This window comes from Rhinoraja longicauda, chromosome 28 (genome assembly GCF_053455715.1).
Source record: "Rhinoraja longicauda isolate Sanriku21f chromosome 28, sRhiLon1.1, whole genome shotgun sequence".
Taxonomy (NCBI): Eukaryota; Metazoa; Chordata; class Chondrichthyes; order Rajiformes; family Arhynchobatidae; genus Rhinoraja; species Rhinoraja longicauda.
Window position 1 is genome coordinate 714,408 of NC_135980.1, and position 21,846 is coordinate 736,253.

Here is a 21,846-nt window from a genome sequence, read left to right on the forward strand (position 1 = left end):
AAATGAGGAATCACAAAGTGAAGGATTCCTATTGGTGGACCGGCTCTGGCTTTGTTGTATCCAGTGCGAGCTGGAAGTTGGTGCGCTTTCTTGGTCATTGCTTCAATGTGGGTGGTCCAGAAGTTGTTGGTGATATTTACTATTAGGAATTCGAAATTTTCAACCATTTCTACTTCAGCGCCATCAATGCAAACTGGGGTATGTGTTCCACTTTGCTTCGTGAAGTTGATCACTATCTCCTTTGTCTTGCTGACAATGAGAGAAAGTTGTCATGTCACCAGAACATGAGGTTCTCAATCTCCTTCCTGTACTCCATCTCATCATTATTTGATATCCAGCCCACAATGTTAGTATCATCTGCAAATTTGAAAATTGAATTAGATTTGTACATGGCTGCACAGTTGTGGGTGTTCAAGGAGTAAAGAAGGGTAATGGGAGCGCATCCTTGCGGAGCACCAGTGTTGAGAATTATCATAGATGATGATTTGTCCCCTTTCCTCACTGATTGGGGTTTGTTGGGCAGGAAGTCAAGGATCCAGTTGCAGAGTTGAGTGCTGACTCCAAGTCCTGCGTGTTTGGTGATAAGCTTTGATGGCTTTGAGATAGCCACATGAATATATATGTAATAGAGGGATATTGATCATGTGCAAGCAGATGAGATTAGTTTATCTTGGCATTCTGTTTGGCACAAATATTGAGCGCCGAAGGGACTGTTCCTGTGCTGTGTTGTTCTATGTTCTGTGTTCTATGTTCTAAGACTGCAGCAGTTCAAGAAGGCAGCTCATTTTGATCTTTGCAAAGGATGTTTAGGGGTGGGCAATAAATGCTCGTTTTACACGTGCTACACAGATTCCAAACGAGAACGTTGACTGACATTTTCCAACAAATAGCCCAACAACCTATCCATTAGCATTGTCAGGTCCCTCACCATAGATAGGTGAATAGTAAAAACGGGACCAGTGGTACAAAACAAACAGAGGTGCAACGGAAAATAGCAGGGTGGTTGGCCTGTAGCAAGGAAGTCAACAGTTAACTCGAAAACCCTTCAACTATTTATAAGAGCATAAATCAAGAGTGGAGTGAGTAAACCATATAACCATATAACAATTACAGCACGGAAACAGGCCAGCTCGGCCCTACCAGTCCACGCCAACCACTTTCTCTGACCTAGTCTCATCTACATGCTCTCAGACCATAACCCTCCAATCCCCTCCCATCCATATACCTATCCAATTTACTCTTAAATAATAAAATCGAGCCTGCCTCCACCACTTCCACCGGAAGCTCATTCCACACAGCCACCACCCTTTGAGTAAAGAAGTTACCCCTCATGTTACCCCTAAACTTTTGTCCCTTAATTCTGAAGTTATGTCCCCTTGTTGGAATCTTCCCCACTCTCAAAGGGAAAAGCCTACCCACGTCAACTCTGTCCGTCCCTCTTAAAATTTAAAAAACATCTATCAAGTCCCCCCTCAACCTTCTATGCTCCAAAGAATAAAAACCCAACCTGTTCAACCTCTCTCTGTAGCTTAAGTGCTGAAACCCAGGCAACATTCTAGTAAATCTCCTCTGTACCCTCTCCATTTTGTCGACATCCTTCCTATAATTTGGCGACCAGAACTGCACACCATACTCCAGATTCGGCCTCACCAATGCCCTATACAATTTCAACATTACATCCCAACTTCTATATTCGATGCTCTGATTTATAAAGGCAAGCATACCAAACGCCTTCTTCACCACCCGATCCACATGAGATTCCACCTTCAAGGAACAATGCACAGTTATTCCCAGATCCCTCTGTTCCACTGCATTCCTCAATTCCCTACCATTTACCCTGTACGTCCTATTTTGATTTGTCCTACCAAAATGCAGCACCTCACACTTATCAGCATTAAACTCCATCTGCCATCTTTCAGCCCACCCTTCCAAAAGGCCCAAGTCTCTCTGTAGACTTTGAAAATCTACTTCATTATTAACTACACCACCTATCTTAGTATCATCTGCATACTTACTAATCCAATTTGCCACACCATCATCCAGATCATTAATGTAAATGACAAACAACAGTGGACCCAACACAGATCCTTGGGGTACTCCACTAGACACTGGCCTCCAACCTGACGTACAGTTGTCAACCATTACCCTCTGGTATCTCCCATTCAGCCATTGTTGAATCCATCTTGCAACCTCACTATTAATACCCAACAATTTAACGTTCTTAATCAACCTTCCATGTGGAACCTTGTCAAATGTCTTACTGAAGTCCATATAGACAACATCCACAGCCTTGCCCTTATCAATTTCCCTGGTAACTTCTTCAAAAAATTTAAGAAGATTAGTCAAACATGACCTTCCAGGCACAAATCCAAGTTGACTGTTTCTAATCAGGCCTTGTTTATCCATGTGATTATATATATTGTCCCTAAGTATCTTTTCCATTAATTTTCCCACCACAGACGTCAAACTAACAGGTCTATAATTGCTAGGTTTACTTTTAGAACCTTTTTTAAACAAAGGCACAACATGCGGCACGGTAGCGCAGCGGTAGAGTTGCTGCTTTACAGCGAATGCAGCGCCGGAGACTCAGGTTCGATCCTGACTACGGGTGCTGCACTGTAAGGAGTTTGTACCTTCTCCCCGTGACCTGCGTGGGTTTTCTCCGAGACCTTCGGTTTCCTCCCACACATGGCGGCGCCTAACGGCAGCGGCTGACTAACTTTTCTCTTCCTCACGGCGCGGGGTGCGGCTCGGCTGTGGGGCCTAACATCGCCCGCTGCGGCTCGGCCGCTGGACTTTACATCACCCGGTGCGGCTTGGCCGCTGGACTTTACATCCCGGTGCGGCTTGGCCGCTGGACTTTACATCCCGGTGCGGCTTGGCCGCTGGACTTTACATCCCGGTGCGGCTTGGCCGCTGGACTTAACAGTGCCCGGTGCAGCTCGGCTGCGGGGCTTAACAACGCCCGGTGCAGCTCGGCTGCGGGACTTTTCACCGCTGGTGCGGCTCGGCTGCGGGACTTCACATCGCCCGGTGCGGCTCGGCCGCGGGGCTTAACACCGCCCGGTGCGGCTCGGCTGCGGGGCTTTTCATCGCTGGTGCGACTCGACCACGGGACTTTACATCGCCCGGTGCGGCTCGACCACGGGACTTAGCTGCGCAAGGCTTGATCGCGGGGCCTTTCATCGCCCGGTTCGGCCGCGAGACGTTTCAGCGCCCGGTGCGGGGACTGTGCGGGTCGGTCGAGGACGAGCTGTCTGTCCGTGGGCGTGGGGAAGAGAGTGGAAGTTTTGTTGCCTCCATCACAGTGAGGGGGTGTTTGGAGTCACTGTGATGGACGTTTGTGTTGGGGTTATGTGTCTTGTGTTCTTTTTTTTTTTTTTTTTTTTTTTTTCTATGACTGCTATGTAGTTTCGTTCTGTACTTCGGTACCGAACGACAAATAAAGCTCTGTTATACCTGTTATACCTGTTATACCAAAGACGTACAGGTATGTAGGTTAATTGGCTGGGTAAATGTAAAAAAAAAAAAAAAAAAAAAAAAAAAAAAAAAAATTGTCCCTAGTGGGTGTAGGATAATGTTAATGTACTGGGATCACTGGGCGGCACGGACTTGGAGGGCCGAAAAGGCCTGTTTCCGGCTGTATATATATGATGATATGATGATGATGCGCAATGCGCCAATCTTCCGGCACCATCCCCGTTTCTAATGACGTTTTAAATATTTCCGTCATAGCCCCTGCTATTTCTGCACTAACTTCCCTCAATGTCCTAGGGAATATCCTATCAGGACCTGGAGTACTTTCCACTTGTCTGTATGACTGCAGCTCGAACCTTAAGGAAGTGTGAAACTATTCAGGGAAGGATACTGTCGATTGGCATCTCATCCACAACAACAGCACTGTGGTCACACCGCACCATATACTGCAACTACCCAAGATTTATTCAGCAGCACCTCCCTAATCTGAAGCACAAGGGCAGCAAGTACAACAATAAATGTGGCAAAGACTGAATGAAGAACAATGGCTGTGAATGATTGAACGTTCAAGGCCCCTGTTATTTGTTTGTGAGCATTTGAAATACCTGATACCCCAAAGGTGTTGTTAGTACTGCAAGCTATTTGCAAAATCAAACTATTTCCACCCCATTTGCTTGAAACATTCACATCCCTGCACCAGATCCACCCTATTTATTTAAACTGAATTCCATTTGATAACCATGTTTGCATCTAATCTATAACCTATGTATCTTTTGGCTACTTTTCTCACTTTCCACAATTCTGCCAATTTTGTGTGTTATCTGCAAACTTACTAATTATTCCACTTGCACTTACATTCAAATTGTTTATATATATATCACAAATAATTAGCATTAATAAAGATGCCTTGTAACGTACCACGGGACTCTGAGCATTATTAAATAGCGTGCTCCAACAGCCATAGAAGACAAGGGGTAGTGGTACGAGAGTATTATTTTGACTGGAGGAGCAGATCTGGGATCTCTGTTGTTTGTGATATATATAAACAAATAGGATGAAAAGGCAAGTGGAATGAATAGTAAGTTTGCAGACAACACAAAAATTGGCTGAATTGTCAAGATATGGTCAGTTATACAGTGCATTCAGAAAGTATTCAGGCCCCTTCACTTTAACCACATTTTGTTACGTTACAGCGTTATTTTAAAATGGATTAAATTCATTTTTTTTATCATCAATCTACACTCAATACCCCAGAATGAAGAAGCGAAAACAGGTGTTTAGAATTTTTTTAAAAACCAACTGAAATATCACATTTACATAAGTATTCAGACACTCAAAATTGAGCTCAGGTTCATCCTGTTTCCATTGATTATCCTTGAGCTGTTTCCACAACTTGATTGGAGTCCACCAGTGGTCAATTAAATTGATTGGACATGATTTGGAAAGGCACACACCTGTCTATATAAGGCCCCACAGTTGACAGTGCATGTCAGAGCAAAAACCAAGCAATAAAGATGAGGGAATTGTCCGTAATAATAATAATAATATATTTATTTTATATAGCGCCTTAACACATGCACAAAGCGCTTTACAAATACAATTAACATAGAAACAAACAGACAAACAGACAAACTATCCTGACGGAAAAGCGGCGAATAATCAACGCCAGCGTCCTCTCACGTCCGTAGACCTCTGAGACAGGATTGTGTCGAGACACAGATCTGGGGAAGGGTATAAAACAATTTCTGCAGCATTGCAGGTCCCAAAGAACACAGTGACCTCTGTTATTCTTCAATGAAGAACTTTGGAACTGCCAGGACTCTTCATAGAGCTGGCCGCCCGGCCAAACTGAGCAATCGGGGGAGAAGGGCCTTGGTCAGGGAGGTGACCAAGATCCCGATGGTCACTCTGACAGAGCTCCAGAGTTCCTCTGTGAAGATGGGAGAACCTTCCAGAAGGACAACTATATCTGCAGCACTCCACCAATCAGGCCTTTATGGTAGAGTGGCCAGACGGAAGCCACTCCTCAACAAAATGCACATAAATTGCCAAAAGGCACCTAAAGGACTCTCAGACCAGGAGAAACAAGATTCTCTGGTCTGATGAAACCAAGATTGAACTATTTGGCCTGAATGCCAAGCGTCAGGTCTGGAGGAGACCAGGCACCACTATTCACCTGGTCAATACCATATCTACGGTGAAGCATGGTGGTGGCAGCATCATGCTGTGGGGATGTTTTTCAGTGGCAGGAACTGGGAGATGAGTTAGGATCGAGGGAAAGAAGAATGGAGCAAAGTACAGAGAAATCCTTGATGAAAACCTGCTCCAGAGCGTTCTGGACCTCAGACTGGGGTGGAGGTTCACCTTCCAACAGGACAACAACCCTAAGCACACAGCCAAGACAACTCAGGAGTGGCTTTGTGACAAGTCTGTCAATGTCCTTGAGTGGCCCTGCCAGACCTGAACCTGATCGAACATCTCTGGAGGGACCAGAAAATGGCTGTGCATCGACGCTCCCCATCCAACCTGAAAGAGCTTGAGAGGATCTGCAGAGAAAAATGGGAGAAATTCCCCAAATACAGGTGTGCCAAGCTTGCAACATCATACCCAAAAAGACTTGAGGCTGTAATCGCTGCCAAATGTGCCTCAACAAAGTACTGAGTAAAGGGTCTGAATACTTATATAAATGTGATATTTCAGTTATTTCTTTTCAATTATTTTGTAAAAATTTCTAAACTCCTGGTTTTGCTTTTTTATTATGGGGTATTGTGTGTAGATTGATGATAAAAAAAAAGAATTTAATCCATTTTAAAATAAGGCTGTAACATAACAAAATGTGGAAAAGGTGAAGGGATCTGAATACTTTCTGAACGTACTGTAGTACCGGCAACAGGTGTCGTGCACTTTGGGAGGGAATGGTGATGGGATGAAAATGTGCAAGGCAGTGACTTTGACACCAACAAGTCCCTGTTGCAAGAGACCAAATTGTCGGCTTCTGTGGACTACAGGAAATTAGAAAACCGGATTCCCTCCTCCGATGCCGAGGTCCCGCTGCAGTTGGAGGAGAGGTCCGACTCTAATGTAAATGATGACAGGAGCACTAGCTCCGTGGATAGCGATATTCTCTGTTCCAGCCGCAGCAGCGACACTTTGTGCAACACAGACACGGCCCCCATTTCCCTGAGTAACGTCCTGGACTCTCACAGCATCACGTACAGTCGCCGCTCGAAGGCTAGCGAAGGGAAGCGGCGTGTTTCTCGGAAATAGCTCCTGTGACACCATGACGGATGCAGATCCTCCTAGACCTCTTAATGGAACTTATTTGGTGTGTGATTTGTGGGCTTACCCTTGGTTACCAGGAATGCGACCAAGTGACATGGGATCGTGGGGAAGGCCCAAACCATGGGATGGGTGTTGTTATCAGGCCTATGTGGTCCCCCACATGTGTATGGTGCTACAACTGGCCGAGTTATCCTTCCCTTTACGGTCCAAATGAGGCATATCAGAATCTGAACGGGTTTGGATGATTGCCTTCCCTTTCCATGGGACGGCCTGCGCCTCACGAGAATTGATCAACATGGCATCGGCTATGGAGAAACTGTCTAATGAAACCGTAGATGCCCTCACTGATACCCAGAAGACCCCATACTCTGAAGCCGAGCTGGTCGCACTATGCACCATGACCTTGCAGAATCGCATGGCATTGGACTTTATTTTGTCCAAAAAAGGGGGAACCTGTGTCATAATAGGGTGAGAATGCGCATCTACATCCCTGATGAATCCTCCAACATAACCAATTTGGTGGCCCACCTATCCCAAGAGGTTAATAAGATCAGGAAAATTGTGAGTTAGATGCATGGATATAATGAAGGAAGTGGCTGGTGGCCTTTTAGTTAATTCTGTGAACTTTGGGGATCAATATTACATTATGGATCTATCTTCATGCTGATCATCGCTGTAATCCTTATTATACAATGTCTCTGACCACTTTGTCCTCAAGGGGACTCTGAATGAGGTTATCATGTTATGATAAAAGGAGGGAATGTAGAGGAGGATAGGAGTTTAAGAGGTAATGTGTACAATGTAGTGACCATAGAAAGTGGTCCTAGATGTCGAACCCTCAAATTGGCCAGCAAGGTCACGTGTGGGTGCGACCGTAAGGATTGGTCCAGGGAGTGAGACCGCTGATTGGACAGCGTCGTCACGTGTGGTTTTGGCGCCCAAAGGAGTTAGTTGAGAGACTCCTTCGAAGAGAACAGTTAGTTTTAATGGTTGTCTGTCATCTCGTTATGTAAACTTTGTGATCGAATATTGCTGTCGCAATAAACTTCTTCAACAAAGAACGAGCCTCCAGACTCGCCATAACAGATTGCATGCTACGTGTGATGAGCCTGTTTTACTTACTTAGAATTGCTAGCTAAAGTATAACAGGTTGTTTTGCATAACTGCAGAGTGTGTTGTGACTAAATGAGAAAGGCCCAGATACCAAGTAGTACTGCAAAGAACAACAAGTCTATTCTGGGCAATAAGAACCGGTGCAGAAATGTGCTGATTGTGTGATTAGCTGGACCCGTTACTACTCGTGTATAAATATACTGCCAGTGCACAAAATAATTGAGTGGGACCGCGAGGAGCTGCAAGAATGTGGCCATACTTGCAGTGACTCTCCCACTCCCGCTAGCGTAATAAGTTTGTGTCTTTACTGTCAGTGTCTGACGGTGTTTGTTATTTCAGAGTGCGGACGGGCTTTAACACAATGAATATTAGATGATAGTAGTCGCTGAAGCAAGTGTCTGTTGTGTATAATTGAATGGGAGTTGCAGATTCATTGCACATGTTAGATAACTGACTTGCATTTTTATCAGATTTTGTGGTACCAAACTTGGGATAAGGCTGTTTAGGTTTCACTGCATTGCAGCTGGATCACCCCATGCATTTTGCAGCTGTTTAAGAAAGGAGGGAGAGAGAAAACGGGAAATTATAGACCAGTTAGCCTGACATCAGTGGTGGGGAAGATGCTGGAGTCAATTATAAAAGACGAATTTGCGGAGCATTTGGATAGCAGTAACAGGATCGTTCGGAGTCAGCATGGATTTACGAAGGGGAAATCATGCTTGACTAATCTTATGGAATTTTTTGAGGATGTAACTAGGAAAATTGACAGAGGATGTGGTGTACCTCGACTTTCAGAAAGCCTTCGACAAGGTCCCACATAGGAGATTAGTGGGCAAAATTAGAGCACATGGTATTGGGGGTAGGGTACTGACATGGATAGAAAATTGGTTGACATACAGAAAGCAAAGAGTGGGAATAAATGGGTTCCTTTCAGAATGACAGGCAGTGACTAGTGGGGTACCGCAAGGCTCGGTGCTGGGACCGCAGCTATTTACAATATATATTAATGACGGATGAAGGGATTAAAAATAACATTAGCAAATTTCCAGATGACACAAAGCTGGGTGGCAGTGTGAACTGTGAGAAAGATGCTATGAGGTTGCAGGGTGACTTGGACAGGTTGTGTGAGTGAGCGGATGCATAGCAGATGCAGTTTAATGTGGATAAGTGTGAGGTTATCCACTTTGGTGGTAAGAATAGGAAGGCAGATTATTATCTGAATGGTGTCAAGTTAGGAAAAGGGGACATACAACGAGATCTGGGTGTCCTAGTGCATCAGTCACTGAAAGGAAACATGCAGGTACAGCTGGCAGTGAAGAAAGCCATGATCGCATTGAATGGCGGTGCTGGCTCGAAGGGCTGAATGGCCTACTCCTGCACCTATTGTCTATTGTCTATTGAATGTTGCACTTCATAACAAGAGGAGTTGAGTATAGGAGCAAAGAGGTCCTTCTGCAGTTGTACAGGGCCCTAGTGAGGCCGCACCTGGAGTACTGTGTGCAGTTTCGGTCTTCAAATTTGAGGAAGGTTATTCTTGCTATTGAGGGCGTGCAGGGTAGGTTCACTAGGTTAATTCCCGGAATGGCGGGACTGTAGTATGTTGAAAGATTGGAGCGACTAGGCTTGTATACACTGGTATTTAGAAGGATGAGAGGGAATCTTATCAAAACATATAAGATTATTAAGGGGTTGGACACGTTAGAGGTAGGAAACATGTTCCCAATGTTGGGGGAGTTCAGAACCAGGGGCCACAGTTTAAGAATAAGGGGTAGGCCATTTCGAACAGAGATGAGGAAAAACGTTTTCAGTCAGAGAGTTGTAAATCTGTGGAATTCTCTGCCTCAGTGGAGGCCAATTCTCTGAATGCTTTCAAGAGAGAGCTAGATAGAGCTCGTAAGGATAGAGCAGGGGGTATGGGGAGAAGGCAAGAATGATTGAGTATGATCAGCCATGATCACATTGAATGGTGGTTCTAGCTCGAAAGGCCGAATAGCCTACTCCTGCACCTATTGTCTATTGTCTATTGAATAGAAGGGTTACATGTTATCCTCCCCTGGAAGGAATTTGCTGTTTTCTTGATTCAATTAATCAATCAATACTTTATTACAGACTCAAGGTCGAGATAAAAGCCTAGACATTACTTATAATAAACATACAGAAGCACAATAAGTTACATACAAAAACACAGTAAGTTACTAATAAATTACTAACAAAAGCACAATAAATTACCTACAAACACAATATGGTTTAAAGCATCAGCCATCAGTGATCAACAACGAGACAACTATACCAATGTCTCCACAACTGTGATTGGTAACGTGTTGTAAGATTTGAGAAGTTTTCCCTCATTCTGAAATCAACACAAAACCAAAGAGCTGCAGTTTGGACATTTTAAACGGGAGACTGGGGCTGATAGCGGAGAAAGGCTGCAGTCAGTTTACCAAAGGATGTCACAATCTGTGGGTCCTAAAATGGCTGCAGGACCTCGTGACCAGCCACAAAAAAAGGTAAAAACCTTACATCCCAGTCTCTAGGTTTTCTGCAAAGCCATGGCCAGAACAAAGGATGGGTATTGGCCATGCAGAAACCTACGAAACCAGGTCGGAGTCCAGACACTGGGGCGCTGACATCAGCATACTCACAATGCCCACAAGCCGACCTAAACAGTTCATCTCAGTGAGGGGGCACAATAGCCCATAGAAAACTACCTGGTAGGTGATGGGAAACCAGTTAACACCCATCACCTCACAATGAAATCCCAATTTACACCTTCTGGCCATCCCCGGTATCCCCGAACATAAGCGCAGATCAGAAGAAAACCTCATACATATCTTTTTGAACAAAGAGATTCCAAGATCTGGCGGGAGATAGGACGGGTCAGAAACAGTATAACTGGCCACTACTTTTGGGTTTTAAACTCAAGAAGAAATACTGGAAGAAGAAGCTGAAGCTAGAAGAAAACCTGCAAGAAACGCAAGCAGGCAAGAAAACGAATGCAGGAGGAAGAAAAGACAGGCAAGAAAAACGGATGCAAGAGAGAGGAACAGGCACGCAACACGAGAAGAAATACTGCCAAACGAACAGCCAGTAACCCCAGTAATAGCCCCATGGTGAGCATGCATTCCAAATCCTACATATCCTGGACATAGTTTAGTGGAGAGGGGAGGGTGGTTGTGAATAAACGTTGGGTGTGTACTAAAATATGTGTTGGTCAAGGTTGCGGTGCGTCGTGCGTTCCCCATCTTACAGTCGTGTATGTGTCTTGCAGAACTGTGTTTAAGAATTCATAAGAAAAAGGTATTCGTGTATGTGTCTTGCAGAACTGTGTTTAAGAATTCATAAGTAAAAGGTATTCGTGTATATGTCTTATAGAACTGTGTTTTATGATTCATAGTTATAAGTATTCGTGTGATTCGGTATGTGTTTCATAGACATGTATTATAGAACTGTATAAGTATTCATGGACAATAGTCCCAAGTGCTGAATAAAAGCCTTTTTCATTTAAACCCTGGTTTTAAAATCTGGTCTGGTTGAATTTTTCTGCACTATAAGAGCTCCTGCATCTAAGTCCAGTGTCTAGAACCGTAAGGGGTGAGTGGGTCGAACCACTCACGGGGAACCAGTGTGCACGGCCTGGTCAACGGATCAGAGCAAGGCACGGGGACCTTAGGTCGGGCGAAAGCTCGGCACAGAAACCCCTTACAGATAATGGCGACCACGAAGGGACACTGGCAGCAGGATGATAGTGTACCAGAAAAAGATTTTAAAACTAGGGACATAATGGACGAGCGCATTGCGGACTATGTGTTTAGTAAGGTGAATATCACCAAACAATGGATGTGTGCGTTACTAGATGACAAGCGCCCACTGGATGCAGCAATCCGGTGGACGGCCAGTAAAGCCCATAAGAAATCTGTAGAGAAGGCGGTCTGGCTGACCTGCTATAAAAAGCAGGTCCAGCTTTTGGACCGTGTGGTTGTGGCACAGGCAGCCCAGATCAGGGACCTTCAGGAGGAGGTAGAGGAGAAGGCTGCGGGTGGGAACCAGTTGATTGAGGCTCTGGACTCTTTAAACAAGGAGCGCCGGGTCGTGACCAATCGCCACGAAGCCAGGGTAGAGCTGATGGAGTGTCAGATCACTGAGGCTATGCGCAGTAAGGGCAAGCTCAGGGAGCAGTGCGCTTCCCTGAGCCACCAGCTGGAGACCCAGGAAGAGAAACTTAAGGGTGTTAGGGCAGCCTATAAAATGGTTTTGGAGGACAGGTCGGAAGGGGCCGACCACGGGGCCTGCCTGCAGGAGATAGAGGGTCTGCGGGGTGCTTTAAATAAAGCAAGCGGGCTGGTCTGTTTGATGAACCCCCCCGCGGGCCAGTCACTAGCGGGTGCGAAGGTCCCGGTTCCGATCCCTAGAAAGACCATGGTGGCTTCAGCCCCCAGACTCCACAATTCCCCTAGCTACGAGGCATCCTGGAAAAGGGGTAGTGTAGGGGAGAGAGAGGAGCTCCCGGTCGAGGACTCGGCACCGGCGCCCATGTGCCCGGTCCTGGAAACTAGACGGGGACCCACCGCGCTGAATGGGGACGCCGGACCCATTCAGAGCGAGATCGTGGTGCCCCACAGCTCCCAGCAGTTAAGAGCTATGATCGGACATGTAATTAAATTGTCCGAATCAGGGGACCCTTCGCTGCATTTTAGGGAGATCGAGCAAACCGCCGCAATCAACGGTTGCGACGAGGGAGAACGGGCAAAAATGTTGCTGTTCTCCCTGGACAGCTCGATCCTCCAATGCCTCTCAGACGAGAGTAAAAGAGGGACCAGGACCTACGATCTCCTGCAGGACGAGGTCCTGGAAGTCTTGGGGGTAGGCGATGAGGGTCCATTTGCCCGATTAGGGAAGACCCTCCAGATGGAGCGAGAACCCCCAAGGGTTTTTGCGGCGCGACTGTGGACAGTATATCAGAGCAGTTGCCCGCACGTCCCCGCGCGGGATGACCTGGCCGGGAATGGGAGAGCACAGTGGCTCCGTTGCTTGGTGTCAAACAGCCTGGCAGCCGTCAGGGAACAGGCGAAAGCCTGGTTTGATCCCACAAATAGCACGGAGGAGGCGGTTTTGGACCATCTCACGGTAGGGTATAGAAACACCCGGAGTACGTCTACCCGACTCGAAAAAGGGAAGGTGCACGTAGCGGAGGCTACTGCACTGGCCCAAAAGGAGTGGCGACAGGAGGGTAACCCTACCGCACAGTCCAAGTGTTTCAGGTGCGGTAAGGTGGGGCACTGGCAGAAGGATTGCAGGGCCCACACCAAGGAAGATAGGGTTGGCACCACCCAGCGCACCGAGGTCCCAGTTAAGCCCGAGATCATCGAAACGATGATCGAGGTGATGCAGTCCCTCATGGCCGCCCAGGGGAAGGTGGCAGTCGCTACCGGCTCCCCGGGTGCGAGGGGGGCACTGGACATTCCCCAATGACATCAGCCCACGCAGCCTGCCTATCTGTGTCCTCTCCGCTACGATGCGTGGAAGAGACCGCTTGTGGAGATGGTAGTGGAGAGGCAAAGGGGCAGTTATCTGTTGGACACGGGGGCTTCATGCACCGTGGTCCACACAGAGCAACCCTTTGACTCTCCCCTGTCCACGGGGGTCCCTTTCGCACTGGCGGGGTTCACAGGGAAGGAACAGGCTGGCGCGCGTTCACAGCCAAGGATGAGGCAGGTCACGCAGACAGGCAAGGTTGCCTGCGTGAGGGGGGAGGACATTCTCCAGGAATGGAGGGTCTCCCGTTTTGGGTGGGATTCAGGTGAGGAAGAGCCTGATCAGCTCGACCAGGGGCTGGATCCCATTACGGAGGAAGAGGAGTCGGAGGGGGACGACAGTAACGTCCCCGACTCAAGCACCAGGAAGGCGGGGGTAGCGAGCGAAGGCTCACCACCTGTAGATACAGGTAGAGTGAGGCAGGATGCCGCGGGTATACCCAGCACCAAGGGTGCAGAGCTGGATGAGGCGGGGCCAGGGTCGGCAGCTGCGGGGGGTACCCGAGCTGCGGCACGGCAGGAACCGGTCCTCAGCCAGGCTGTCCAGGGGGCAGTGTCTAAGATGATCCTCCGTAGGTCCAGCAGGAAACCCCAACTTAGGAAGTTTTGGCCAGAGGTCAATCACACCCCGAGGTACGGGAGCCAAGTAGGGAGGAGGGAGCTTACGTCCCGGAGGGGACCTAGCCCCCGCCAGGCAGCGACAGGCTGCGGAGGATCAAAGGTGGGAGACAGCGTGGTGCAGCCGCAGGGGACGACCCGCTGCAGCCCTGACAGGGATTAGCTGAGCCGCCCGGGGAAGGCGGCACTGTATTATATTTTAGATAATATAAATAAGGATAGGTATTTTAGATAAGGATAAGCTATTTTAGATAAGGATAAGCTATTTAAGATATTTTAGGTAATATAGATAAGGATAGGTATTTTAGATAAGGATAAGCTATTTTAGATAAGGATAAGCTATTTTAGATAAGTTTTGTGGGGATAGTTAGAGTTTAAATAAAGTTGATGCGTCCAGGATGTGTGGGTGTGGGTGTGGGGTGCAGGCTGGGGGTCAAGAGTCCCGCCCGCAGAGGCGTTTAACAAAGCCAAGCGCTCCCCAAGAGGCTGGCTATACCATTCTTCTTTATCTATTTTCTGGAGTGGAAGGAGGCACTCGTATGGTGGATCTTTGCCACGGCGATCGGATGTGGGTGGGCCTATCGGGGCCGCACCAAGGACATCATCGTCTACGGCTGCTCCGGGGACACGGCTCCCATCGCGACCGATGGGACTGGAAGGAGAGAAGCGGAGGAGACCGCAGTTTACTTCCATGAAGGCCGGTGGCCGGGGTGGCTGGGATCGAACTCTTCAGAGTATTCCAGCGCCCCAGGTTTTGCTTATCGGGACTCTTCATTATTGTGCCCGAGAATCAAGATCATCGCCCAAAAGATCAGCGCCACCGTTGGCAAAAGGATCTGCCTGGTATGCACGGGGAAGGTCCCCGCGAGCAGGCGGTGGTGGCTGAGGAAAATGAGCAGGACAATGGCCAACTCCACTGTTGAGTGGGAGAGACTTAACAACAACACTCACAGAACTATTTCTGGGACTAAAGAACAGTTGAGTGTGTGTTGGGACAAATGGTGGGAACCGGATGAGGGGATTTATATGTGTATGTGGGGTTCAAGGTATCGTTGCCCCACGGGCAACAGCATATTTTTTTCAGAGACAGTGGCAGGATGACGGTAAGGGGATGAGGTGGGATGATAGCTCGCGGGCTTGTGGGGTCCCCCTTTCCCCGATCCCGGTAAACGCCACTGAACTCATCACCAGACCACGCATGACACCTCCCACAGTTCCGCTGGCAGTAGCACAGGAGGGTGAGTGCCCAAAAACCACTAAGGGGCCCGGGAATGGCCTGGTACTGATACTGACTGACCAGGTATTGTACCAGGGGGTGCACTACGCGGTAGCCTCGGTGATTTTAAACCTCACCGAGGTGCGGTTGCCGAAGTGGTGCCCCAGGGAAACTGAAAGACTTACCGGGTATATCAAGGAGAATGGAGAGACCGTTACGTGCGGGTGGGCGAGCAGGACCCAGCCGCAAGCTGCTAGGAGGACGTGCCCCCCTCCACACCGAGTAGACTGTGTTTTATATTGTCCCCTTTAAAATTTGTATAAACTGTGTTTTTTGTATTGTTTTCTTCAAATTTGTATCAAGAGTGATTGTGAAGAAATGTACAAAATGTATCGTTTTGCTGTTGTGTTGTTTTCGTGTCCTACATTACAGCTGACACCAGTAGGAGGATGGCGGAGGCATCGGCCTGGGACAAGGTGTAGGTGTATATGTCCGACATGAAAATGTACATACTTGTAATATAGTTTTGCCCGGGACACGGGCAGTAAAGGTCAGCCTAAGAGATGGGGACTGTACGTTCGCAATGAAACACTAGTTTAGTTAAAACCTCAGGGGTCTGGATATGGAGAATCGGGAAAACATTGCTCAACCACATTATTTAATTGATTCGATAAGCTGGGGTTATGCAAATCAACAGGAGGGACTGTAAGATTTGAGAAGTTTTCCCTCATTCTGAAATCAACACAAAACCAAAGAGCTGCAGTTTGGACATTTTAAACAGGAGACTGGGGCTGATAGCGGAGAAAGGCTGCAGTCAGTTTACCAAAGGATGTCACAATCTGTGGGTCCTAAAATGGCTGCAGGACCTCGTGACCAGCCACAAAAAAAGGTAAAAACCTTACATCCCAGTCTCTAGGTTTTCTGCAAAGCCATGGCCAGAACAAAGGATGGGTATTGGCCATGCAGAAACCTACGAAACCAGGTCGGAGTCCAGACACTGGGGCGCTGACATCAGCATACTCACAATGCCCCAAGCCGACCTAAACAGTTCATCTCAGTGAGGGGGCACAATAGCCCATAGAAAACTACCTGGTAGGTGATGGGAAACCAGTTAACACCCATCACCTCACAATGAAATCCCAATTTACACCTTCTGGCCATCCCCGGTATCCCCGAACATAAGCGCAGATCAGAAGAAAACCTCATACATATCTTTTTGAACAAAGAGATTCCAAGATCTGGCGGGAGATAGGACGGGTCAGAAACAGTATAACTGGCCACTACTTTTGGGTTTTAAACTCAAGAAGAAATACTGGAAGAAGAAGCTGAAGCTAGAAGAAAACCTGCAAGAAACGCAAGCAGGCAAGAAAACGAATGCAGGAGGAAGAAAAGACAGGCAAGAAAAACGGATGCAAGAGAGAGGAACAGGCACGCAACACGAGAAGAAATACTGCCAAACGAACAGCCAGTAACCCCAGTAATAGCCCCATGGTGAGCATGCATTCCAAATCCTACATATCCTGGACATAGTTTAGTGGAGAGGGGAGGGTGGTTGTGAATAAACGTTGGGTGTGTACTAAAATATGTGTTGGTCAAGGTTGCGATGCGTCGTGCGTTCCCCATCTTACAGTCGTGTATGTGTCTTGCAGAACTGTGTTTAAGAATTCATAAGAAAAAGGTATTCGTGTATGTGTCTTGCAGAACTGTGTTTAAGAATTCATAAGTAAAAGGTATTCGTGTATATGTCTTATAGAACTGTGTTTTATGATTCATAGTTATAAGTATTCGTGTGATTCGGTATGTGTTTCATAGACATGTATTATAGAACTGTATAAGTATTCATGGACAATAGTCCCAAGTGCTGAATAAAAGCCTTTTTCATTTAAACCCTGGTTTTAAAATCTGGTCTGGTTGAATTTTTCTGCACTATAAGAGCTCCTGCATCTAAGTCCAGTGTCTAGAACCGTAAGGGGTGAGTGGGTCGAACCACTCACGGGGAACCAGTGTGCACGGCCTGGTCAACGGATCAGAGCAAGGCACGGGGACCTTAGGTCGGGCGAAAGCTCGGCACAGAAACCCCTTACAGTGTCGTACTAAACCTTATTAGTGATAATGCCAAGATGATCTCATTTTCAGAGTCATTAATTCGGCAAATAAATTTATACATTAAATTTCTTAGCATAGCTTGTAGGGTATTAACTCCTGCAGCCACAAGCATTTCACTTGCACTACGCCATCTAGGTCTCTTAAGTAATACTCTCATGGCATCATTAAAAGCTACCTGAATACTCTGTAAGCTAGCTTTTTAATAGTTTGACCACAAGTGTGCATTGTAGAGTGATGTACAGTATGCTCTGAACAGAGACATCTTCACCCCATCTGTACATGCACCAAACTTGCGCAAGAGAATGTTTGCTTGTGCATACATCATGTGGCGTGGCCTATAAATATCCTCATCATCTGTCATTTGTTCTGTAATAAAATGTACAAGATATTTTACCTTATTACATACACTAAGATTATTATCAGTCAATTTAATATCAGGAAATTTTAGACATTTATCCTCTTTGGTTCTACTTGCACCACTTACTGGCATTATATTTGATATCATGCTCCACACCAAACACAGAACATATAGCAAGGAGCTGCTGTAGACCAGCGCTAGATGGACTAAGGACCACAAGATCATCAGCATACATAATATGGTTCACTAAAGTGTTACCAGTCATGCACCCAGTATTACAGGCTTTCAATTGCTTGGATAGATCATCAATATAGAGATTGAAGAGAACTGGGGACAAGATTCCCCCTTGTCTGACACCATTGCTAACCCCAAATGGGCCTGAGACCATATTGCCCGATTTTACTTGCATAGTCTGGTGGGCATACCAGTAAGCCAGAATTCTCACAATGTATTTGGGCACCCCCCTTTGACTCAATTTAACAAACAACTTTTTATGATTAACACGATCAAAGGCTTTGGAGGTATCAATAAAGCACATAAGGACTGATGATTTTTTACCTCTATATTTGTTTACAATTTCCTTTAAGGCATAAATGCACAAGTCGGTGCCATGATTAGCTTTAAAACCAAACTGGTTATCTGTGGATTGAACAAACTCATTCAATCTATTCAGCAGAATTCGTTCTAGGACTTTTGATAGTATACTTGCTAAAGCTATGGGGCTGTAATTATCTAGGCTGCCCACTTTACCAGTTTTGTCCTTAATGACTGGCACTAACAGAACAGACAACGCTGAGTCTGGTAACCAACCATGAATCATAAGGCCAGTAAAACAAATAGCAAGGAGAGGAGCCATCCTCATACTGGCATATTTAAGATGTTCAGCAGTAATATGAACTAATAAACCACTTGCATTGTTGTCGGACAGCTTGTTTATAGCTTGGTACACCTCATGTGACATAATCACCATTGTATGGCGAGTCCGGAAACTTGTTCTTTGTTGAAGAAGTTTATTGCGACAGCAATATTAGTTTACAAAGGATTCACAACAAGATAACGGACAACCATCAAAAACTCACAGTCTTCCTTGAAGACGTCTCCGAACTAACTCTTTTCGGGCGCCGAAAGCGCACATGACAACGCTGTCCAATCAGCGATGTCGCTCTCAGGACCAATCCCTCCGGTTGCGCCCACACGTGACCTTGCTGGCCAATCTGAGGGTTCGACGACCTGGACCATTCTCTATGGTCGCTACATGACCCCCTCCAGAACCCGAGGTACGGAACCTAGCAGGGAGCCGGATTTCACGACCAGAACGAGTAAGAAGAGGGGCAGCCTGAACCACAGGAGCCGGGGATTCTGGACTTGGTGGAACAGCCGGAGCGGGGGGTCCTGGACTGATCGGAACTGCCGGAGGCCGGCCTCTCCTAGGTGGTTGGCCGTCCAGGACTGGCTGGTCCGGATCCAAGTGTGCAGGTTTAAGCCTGGACACCGAGACGAGCTCACTCCTGCCGCCCACGTCTAAGGTGAAGGTAACCATCCCCTTACGCAAAACCCGGAATGGCCCTTCATAGACCCTCTGCAACGGGGCACGATGGGAATCCCTTCGCAAAAATACAAACTCACAGTCCTTCAGGGAAGGCGGTTCGTGTACCATGGGACACCCATGACGTGAAGTCGGAACTGGGGCCAGGGAACCCACCCGTGCCCGGAGCGATGCTAAGACTGATGGGACTGGAGGCAGCTGGTCGGAGGGGTCCGGAAGCAAATCCCCGGGTACTCGAAGTGGCGAGCCATACACTAGCTCCGCGGACGAAGCACCGAGATCTTGCTTAGGAGCAGTCCGGATGCCCAGAAGGACCCAGGGGAGTTGGTCTACCCAGTCCGGGCCTTCAAGCCTCGCACTGAGGGCCGCCTTGAGTTGACGGTGGAACCTCTCCACAAGCCCATTTGCCTGGGGGTGGTATGCTGTAGTGTGTTGTAACCGGGAACCGTACAGCTCGGCTAGCGTGGTCCAGAGGGACGAAGTGAACTGCGGCCCCCTGTCGGTGGTAATAACCGCCGGAACCCCGAAACGTGCTACCCAATGGAGGGCCAAAGTCCTGGCACAAGAGGCGGCCGAGATATCGGACAATGGGAAAGCCTCTGGCCACCGGGTGAACCGATCCACCACCGTGAGGAGATGGGTGTAGCCCCGGGAGGAAGGCAAGGGCCCGACTAAATCCACGTGAATGTGGAAAAAACGAACTGCTGGGACCTCAAACTCCTGTACGGGGGGCTGAACATGGCGCTGGACTTTAGCGGTCTGGCAGGGAACGCAGGAACGTGCCCAACCAGCTACCTGTTTACGCAGGCCATGCCAGACAAACCGAGCGGCTACTAATGCAGAGGTGGAGCGGATGGACGGGTGCGCCAGCCCGTGAATGGCATCGAAAACCCGGCGCTGAAGGGAGGGCGGCACTACCGGCCTGGGACGGGGAAGGGAAACATCACACCAGACTTTTGTGCCTTCCGACCCGCAGGCTACCTGAGCCAACTTCAACCCCGAAGTGGTGGACTGGTATGCCGAGGCGGTATCCGCCAGAAGCTGTGCCTCCGCAAGCTCCTGGAGATCCACCTCGCAGTCCACCGCCGAAATGGGGGAACAAGCAGGCCTAGACAGGGCGTCAGCAACGGCATTAAGCTTACCCGCGACATGACGGACATCGGTGGTAAATTCGGAGATGGCAGTCAGGTGCCGCTGCTTGCGGGCCGACCATGGGTCAGACAATTTGAAAAATGCAAATGTTAATGGTTTATGGTCCGTAAAGGCCACAAATGGGCGGCCCTCAAGGAAATACCTGAAATGACGAACAGCTAAATAGAGGGCCAGAAGCTCTCGGTCAAATGCGCTATACTTCAGCTCAGCCGAATTCAGTTGCCGGCTGAAAAACGCCAAGGGCTGCCAAAGGCCACCGACCTGCTGCTCCAAAACCCCACCCACCGCCACGTCAGACGCATCAACCATCAGGGCCGTGGGGGCGGAGGGGCTCGGGTGGACCAACATGGTGGCGTCTGCCAAGGCTGCCTTAGCTGCTGTAAAAGCCGACTCTGCAGCCGGGGACCGTATCAACTCTACCGGTTTACCCGCAAGGCACTGGAAGAGCGGGCGCATGACCCGCGCAGCTGCCGGAACAAACCTATGGTAGAAGTTAACCATACCTACGAACTCCTGCAGCCCTTTTACCGTGGTGGGCCTGGGGAATGCCCGGATAGCCTCCACCTTCTCGGGCAAAGGGGTGGCGCCGGCAGGGGTGATTCTGTGCCCTAAAAAATCGAGAGAAGGGAGGCCGAATTGACACTTGGAGGGTTGTATAATGAGCCCGTGGTCTTGGAGCCGCTGGAATACAGTCCGCAAGTGGACCTGGTGTTCCTGCACTGAGGGGCTGGTGACCAGGATGTCGTCTAAATAAATAAACACAAAGGGTAAACCTCGACCCACACGGTCCATCAGTCGCTGGAAAGCCTGTGCCACGTTCTTTAAACCGAAAGGCATGCGCAACCATTCGAACAACCCGAACGGAGTGATCGTGGCAGTTTTTTGTATGTCCTCCGGCCGCACAGGAATCTGGTGGTATCCTCGCACCAAATCGATCTTGGAGAACACCACCGCCCCTTCCAGCCCAGACGAAAAGTTCTGCAGGTGAGGTATGGGGTAGCGATCAGCCGTGGTGACAGCATTGAGACGCCGATAATCGCCACATGGTCTCCACCCCCCAGATGCCTTGGAGACCATATGCAACGGCGAGGCCCACGGGCTGTCGGACTGACGGACAATGCCCATTTCCTCCATCTTCCTAAATTCCGCCCGCGCCACCACCAGTTTGTCGGGCGGTAGTCTCCTGGCCCGAGCGAAAACGGGAGGGCCCTCGGTGCGAATGTGGTGGACCACGCCATGCTTGGCCGAAGGGGCATCAAAACGCTGGATGAGCAGCTCTGGAAACTCCGCCAGGACCTCAGCATACGAGTCAGGGGCCGCGACGACGGCCTGGACAGTAGGGCTGGGCGGGGAGGTGATTGTCGGAGCGATGGGCTCCTCGCTGGCTGAGGGTCGGAGGTCGTTACCACAGACATCAGGGACCAGTGAAAAGGCCCAGAGAAAATCT

The 21,846-nt window shown here is 48.3% G+C and overlaps 1 pseudogene; it reads left to right on the forward strand.

Annotated features, from left to right (window-relative positions):
* Positions 1–21,846, forward strand: part of LOC144607435 (histone H2AX-like) — a 128,975-nt pseudogene that overhangs the window by 14,921 nt on the left and 92,208 nt on the right.